We start from the raw sequence: 6,613 nt of genomic DNA, 5'->3' as shown, positions 1-6,613 counted from the left end.
TCCTCCCTGGGATCCATGTAAACTACCAAGGCAGTTAGGTAGCAAATGATCCTCAAAGTGGGCATCCTTCCAACAAATGTTTGCATTGATTTCGTTATTTCTAAAGGCTGATTGAGCCAGAGAGAGCAAAAGAATAAGGCAAAACCCATCTCTTTTACTGCCCCCTGTCCTGTATTTCAGGATGAGAATGTGATATTGGATGAATTCTGTGATCATTTGGGGAATTGTAGACGGTCTTTCTTGGAGGTGAGACGTGCTGGTGGCTGGGTAAGACCAAACTGAGCCATGGACTCAGGTGTCCAGAAGTTCCGTCTGCTGCCTGTTAGTTGTTCTTTACAACATTTGGGGATTAAGCTGCTTAAAACGGGTTAGAGACAACCAACCCACTTATGTTGACATAGTATCAAACATTTATTTTGTTTGAATTTTTAACTTGTAATTCTTCCACTTTTCATGCTGTGAAATGCAGTATGTCTCTTCCATATTTCAGATGAAGAAATGAGAGTGGGTTTTCATCGTGTGTTAAATAGAAATAAGGAAAGAATGCCTTATCTAAGAATTTCCTGGCGACTGAGGGAGGAGGACAGAAAAAAAGGGTGAGAAGAATCGGGGGATGAATGCAGTCAGGGTGTCCTGAGAAAAAGCCAGAGGCATGAGGAGAGCAGGATGAACTCATAAGGAAGCACCTTTTCATTATGAAGAAAATTACTCCTGACTCCTAAATGTAGGTAGCTATGTGTTAACAAGATTTTAATGTTGAAAATATTATTGAAAAAACTTACAAATATGGCTAGTAATGGGAGATTTAATAATATATTATCCAAGAAGAAATGGTTGATTTTGCTTATCTTAATCTTAGTAAAAGAAGACACAAAGGACCTGGAACTTAAATCATTTTGGCAAAAGGAATTAATCTTTTTGTTTACCCGGGGACTTGACATTGGTGAGCAATGGGATACTGGAGGATGAAAATTTTAACCTGATGCTGTCTGATAGAAATATGGTGCCAACCAGACACGTAATTTAAAATTTTCTTGTACCCACATTATAAAAAGTAAAAAGAAACAGGTGAAATTAATTTTTTTAATTTTTACTTTTTTCTTCCAGCTTTATTGAGGTATAATTGACATATACCTTAATATATATACAGTGCTGTATAGTTTAAGGTGTACAGCATAATGATTAGACTTACATGCATCATGAAATTATCACACTGAGTTTAGTAAACATGCATTGTCTCATATACATACAAAATTAAAGAAATAGAAAAAAATACTTTTCCTTGTGATGAGAACTCTCAGGACTTATTCTCTTAACAACTTTCATATATAACATACAGCAGTGTTAACTATATGTATCACGTTGTACAACACATCTCTAGTACTTATTTATCTTATAACTGAAAATTTGTACTTTTGACCACTTTCTTCTGATTCCCCATACCCACACCCACCTTCACTAACCACAAATTCGATCTCTTATTCTGTTTGTTTGTTTTTGAAGTATAATTGACCTACAACACTGTTAGTCCCCATTACACAAGACAGTGACTTGATATTTCTATACATTTCAAAAGGATCACCAGGATAAATCTAGCCACAATACGTCAGTGTAAAGACATTACATAGTTATTGACTCTATTCCCCACACTGTACACGTCATACCGGTGACATTTACTTTGCAACTGCAAGTTCGTACCTCTTAATCTCCCTCACCCATTTCTTTCCTCCCCCCGAATCCTCCCCCCTTCTCTGTATCTATAACTCTGTTTCTGAAACAGGTAACTTAATTTTAATAATGTATTTCATTTCACCTAATGTATTTTAAATGTCCTCATTTCAAACGTAATCAACATAAAAATTATTAAAGAGATAGTGTACATATTGTGTATTTTTCACACTGATCGGCCATCACAGTTGAGACACAACATTTTTCATAGTTCATGTGATTTGCAGACAATTAAGCTGACCATGCTCTTTTCCCCATGGGGGCCTGGTGTGCAATGGCTGCAAACAGTAGCCTCGTCGGTAGCGTATGCAGCCTGTTGCCTGTGTGGGTTGCCCTAAGGGGCCTTGGAGACAGCCCTTGCCCGGGACATCGTGACTGGCGTGCTGTCCCCAATCTAGGCTCCAGACAGGTATGCACGGTGCCTTTGGAAAGCCCCAGGGCACAGTGGCCAGGGTCCACATTGGCCAAGTCATAATATCCATCTGCAGCAAGCTGCAGAACAAGGAGCGTGTGACTGAGGCCCTCCACAGGGCCAAGATCAAGTTCCCTGGCCGCCAGAAGATCCACAGCTTCAAGAAGTGGGGATTTACTAAGCTTAATGCAGATGAATTTGAAGACATGGTGGCAGAAAAGCGTCATCCTGGATAGCTCTGGAGTCAAATATATCCCTAATCGTGTTCCTTGGACAGATGGTGGACAGTGCAGTTCCCTGCACTCATGAGAGCCTTGGTGCTGTCGCTTCTATACACACACCCACCAATAAATTCTACTTTCCTGTCCAAAAAAATGAAAGGTATCTCTACTCAAACAATAAAGTTGTGTTTCACAGGAAAACATATTTACTCTCCTTTAGTTTGAAGACTTAAATTAATTAAAATGAAACAAAATTAAGGATTCAATTCCTTGGTGGCAGTAGCCCTATTTCAAGCGCTCAGCAGTCACACGTGGCCGTGTCCTGCTGTTATGGACTGGACAGCTCTCACCCAAGGGGGCCCCGGGATGTTCATGCAGTCCAAGTCTGCTGCCAATCTTCCAGCAAGAACTTATTGGGTTAGAATAGACATAGTTTGTGCACATCCTGGCTTTATGGGCTGAATTGTGTGCCTCCAAATTCATGCGTTGAAGCCCTAACTCTGAGGTAATCACGTTACAATGAGGTCACTAAGGTGGGCCCTAATCCAATATGACTGGTGTCCTCATAAGGGGAGGGGAGGGAATTTGGGCACAAGGAGAGACCTGATACCAGCACGCACACAGAGGAAAGGCCATGCGAGGACACAGCAAGAAGGTGGCCGTCTGCAAACGAGGGAGATGGGCTTCAGAAAAACCAACCCTACCAACACCTTGATCTTGGACTTCCAGCCTCCAGAAGTGAGAAAATAAATTACCTCCACTAATATTTGCTATTATTTAGGGTACATATTTTCAATAACTTAAAAATGAATGCCTAGGGCTTCCCTGGTGGCGCAGTGGTTGAGAGTCCGCCTGCCAATGCGGGGGACACGGGTTCGTGCCCCGGTCCGGGAGGATCCCATATGCTGTGGAGCGGCTGGGCCCATGAGCGATGGCCGCTGAGCCTGCACGTCCGGAGCCTGTGCTTCGCAACGGGAGAGGCCACAACAGTGAGAGGCCCGTGTAACGCAAAAAAAAAAAAAAGAATGTCTATTCTTCCAATCTACTAATCCCCCCAGGAAGTACAACTTTTTCCAACTAGATTTAAATAATAAATCCACTCATGGTAGGAGATTCTGAAGCTGCCCAGTCTGTGGTATTTTGTTACGGGAGCCCAAGCAGCTAATAAGGCCCAACACACAGAGGGTTAAGAAAAATCTGGTAAGGGCTTCACCATTTCAGATGTGCTCTTCCCATTTTGTCACAGGCATCATACTTGAATGTCCCACAGATCCTTAGAGCTTGGATCTCTGAAAATCAATTTAAGAAACACACACGTCCAAGGGTGTGTGTGTGTGTGTGTGTGTGTGTGTGTGTGTGTGTGTCTTTAGCTGGCTTTGTGCACAAGTTTTTTAGTGGCTGTTTGGCCAGGATGTTGCGTGTGTTTTCCATTTGGAAGGTGGGAAGTGAATGAGTCACACTGACAAACCACAGACACGCGGCCTTGAGGTTCAAAATGAAGTGTTGGTGGCCATCCTCTTGCCTTTGTCCATCATAGACGTGGAGCCTCTTCATCATCACCCACGTTGGTCAACAGCGTCTGTGTCTATGCTAATACAATCAGGAAACGAGGCAACCCATCTCTTCCTTTCCAGAGAGAACAGGGTGATCAGCCATTAGTGATTCACACTGATGAGCCTCCACTAATTAAGCAGAATGTAATTAGTGATTACATAATATTTGAGCTCTTGCAACTGTCATTAGTGTCCACGATTCACCAGAGACGAGCCCTCCTGAATGGAGTGTGATTGCTGCGGCTAAATCTAGTTAATCTGGGGTATCTTAATCAACACGGGATGTGCTTTAGGCAGCAGTTAAAAGCTCTGGTGACCTCGGAGAAAACCCTGCCATCCACCAAGGTCTGGATTGCTTACGATAGGGATCCTTTTCCAAAGAGAAATTTAATAATTAAATGGCCCGGAAAACTTGAGGGCAGAGTTATTGGATGATATTAACACATTTAGATTTTTCTGTAGCAGGTATGGTGACCAAAACGTTGTACTGGTGCTGGCCTTAATTTATGACACATCTGATATTGACTCAGGGTGTGTTATCTGCTGAAGTTATAGTAGTTTTTGTAATGTGGCTAGGAGAACAAGAGTAAGAAATAGTTCTTTATAAGAGGAAAGATGACTATTTATAATGGCCCTCTCAGAGCACACTTTTGAAAGTTCGTTTTATGGAACAAAACTTTAGAAGCGATAACATTAGAGTGATATTTTGCTTCCTGTAATAAGGAAAAGTTGGGTTCATGAGATATTACATTTCACTGTGTCCTGAAGTCAAGATGGATTTTCAAGGCATTTGTAGCAGGAGCTCTTGGTGCCCGACCCCGTGTTGCTCAGTCAATGAGTTCACCTGCAGCTGTATTGGACAGCTCTCACGTATACTGTAAACTTCCTACCCCAAGCATCTTTATCACCTTGTTTTTCTTCTCAAAGTCTTTCTTCAGCACCCCGTGAAGTTGGTCAACCCACTTGTAGGACAACCTGTAAGTGTCAAGGATTCAACAACTCTGGGGTAAGTCTCAACAAAAGGGGGCTGGGAGTTGGTGGATCAATACCCCAGCTCCCCACTCTGAGGATGTGTTCCACAGGGTTTCTCAGAGGGTTTCCAGCACCATGGAGTCTATAGTGATAACCTGCTTGTAAGTACTGTTCTCCCTCCCTTGCCTCACTTCCTGACTCCTCCCTGTTTTCCCTGGGGTCACCTCCCGTGATGGTTAATTTTATGTGTCAACTGGGCTGGCCGCGTGGTGCCCAGATTAAACATTACTTCTGTGTGATCTGTGAGGGTGTTTCCAGAGATTAGCATTTGAACTTGTAGACTCAGTAAAGTAGATTGCCTTTCCCAGTGTGGGTAGGCATCATCCAATCCAGAGAGGGCCTGAAGAGAACAAAATGCAGAAAAAGAAATTTGCCCCCTTTTTTTCCTGCCTCACTGTTGCGCTGGGAGCCTTCCTAAGTCTCCAGGAAGGAGACAGCAGATCATGGGAATTTTCAGTCTCCATAATTGTGTGAGCCAATTCCTCATTATGTATAATCTCCTATTGAATCTGTTCCTCTGGAGAACCTTGACTAATCACCTCGCAAATAAACTACATGCACTCAAGCCCTTGCACAGGGTCTGCTTTTGAAGAAACCCAACTAAAAAATCCTTCCCTTCTTACCCTCCTCCCAATCCCAATACTTCATCACCCTTAGAGAATGTAACCAACTGTGATAACTTCCAGTAGCCTCACTGTAGGTGTGGCAAGCCCTCTTGGTATGAAGTTTTTACCACTGAATTTATGTGAATTAAAACCTTTTATACCAACCATAATTTGTGCTTTAAGTGACAGTACACATAAATGGTTGTTTCCAATGTGAGATTTACACAGGTTTACAAATTTCAAAAGTCCGAGCAACTTAATATGGTCCAGTTTTTCATAAAATAATACGACTATTGAAGATCCAAGGAAAACAGCAACTCATGATTTATGGGATTTTCTCCTGTTTACGTATTTTATATAAATAATAAATATACTGGCATCTTTGCTTTGTAAGGTGCTTTCTGGTGGTTGTTTAAACAGCTCAGCCTTTCAGATATTGTTTTAGAAAAGTTCTGCTGAGTAATCATAATTGACACGAACTTAGATCACCACTTACTCTGTGCCAGGCACTGTGTTAAGCTTTCTGCTATAAGAGCTATTATCATCCCCACTTACAGGTGAGGAAAATGGGGCTTAAAAAGGTTGTGATGTCTTGCCTAAGGCCACATGACCTCTAAGCGGAGCAGGCAAGAGTCAGCCTAGGCACTCTTTACCTTAAAGGCCGTCATTAATTTTGAGATTAGAAAACTGCCCTTAGGGCTCTTCTACTTTGAGGGGCAGCAGGTGTGCTGGGATTTATGGCTCCTTGGGAAGAGACGTTATGGATTTATGTCTCTTTGAATGGCCCACACAATGTTAGATGGGAGCGGCATCTTGCCCTGGCCAGGACATGCACAGGAGGGACCTGTACTGTCCCCGTAACTCCCCTGTCAGATCAAACCAAAGTCATTTCCCAGCTGATTTGCTACTGGAATACTACTAATGCTACTGGATACTGCACCTGGCCTGGCCTCCTTTCCTGTCCTTCTTCCCCACTCTCCCACGGGTTTTTCCTGGGCTGAGGACTCAGTAAGCCATTTCACAGGAATGCTCATCTCAGGGACCATTTCTGGAGAACCCAGT

The 6,613-nt window shown here is 42.7% G+C and overlaps 1 non-coding gene across 1 annotated transcript; it reads left to right on the top strand.

Annotated features, from left to right (window-relative positions):
* Positions 1-1,949: 1,949 nt before the first annotated feature.
* LOC136135820 (small nucleolar RNA SNORA70) lies at positions 1,950-2,084 on the top strand. The gene has a single exon (XR_010656654.1). It is a non-coding gene; the product is annotated as a small nucleolar RNA SNORA70 (small nucleolar RNA).
* Positions 2,085-6,613: the final 4,529 nt, after the last annotated feature.

This window comes from Phocoena phocoena, chromosome 15, assembly GCF_963924675.1.
Source record: "Phocoena phocoena chromosome 15, mPhoPho1.1, whole genome shotgun sequence".
Lineage (NCBI taxonomy): Eukaryota > Metazoa > Chordata > Mammalia > Artiodactyla > Phocoenidae > Phocoena > Phocoena phocoena.
Note: the sequence above shows the minus strand (reverse complement) of the source record. Positions and strands in the feature narration are given on the sequence as shown.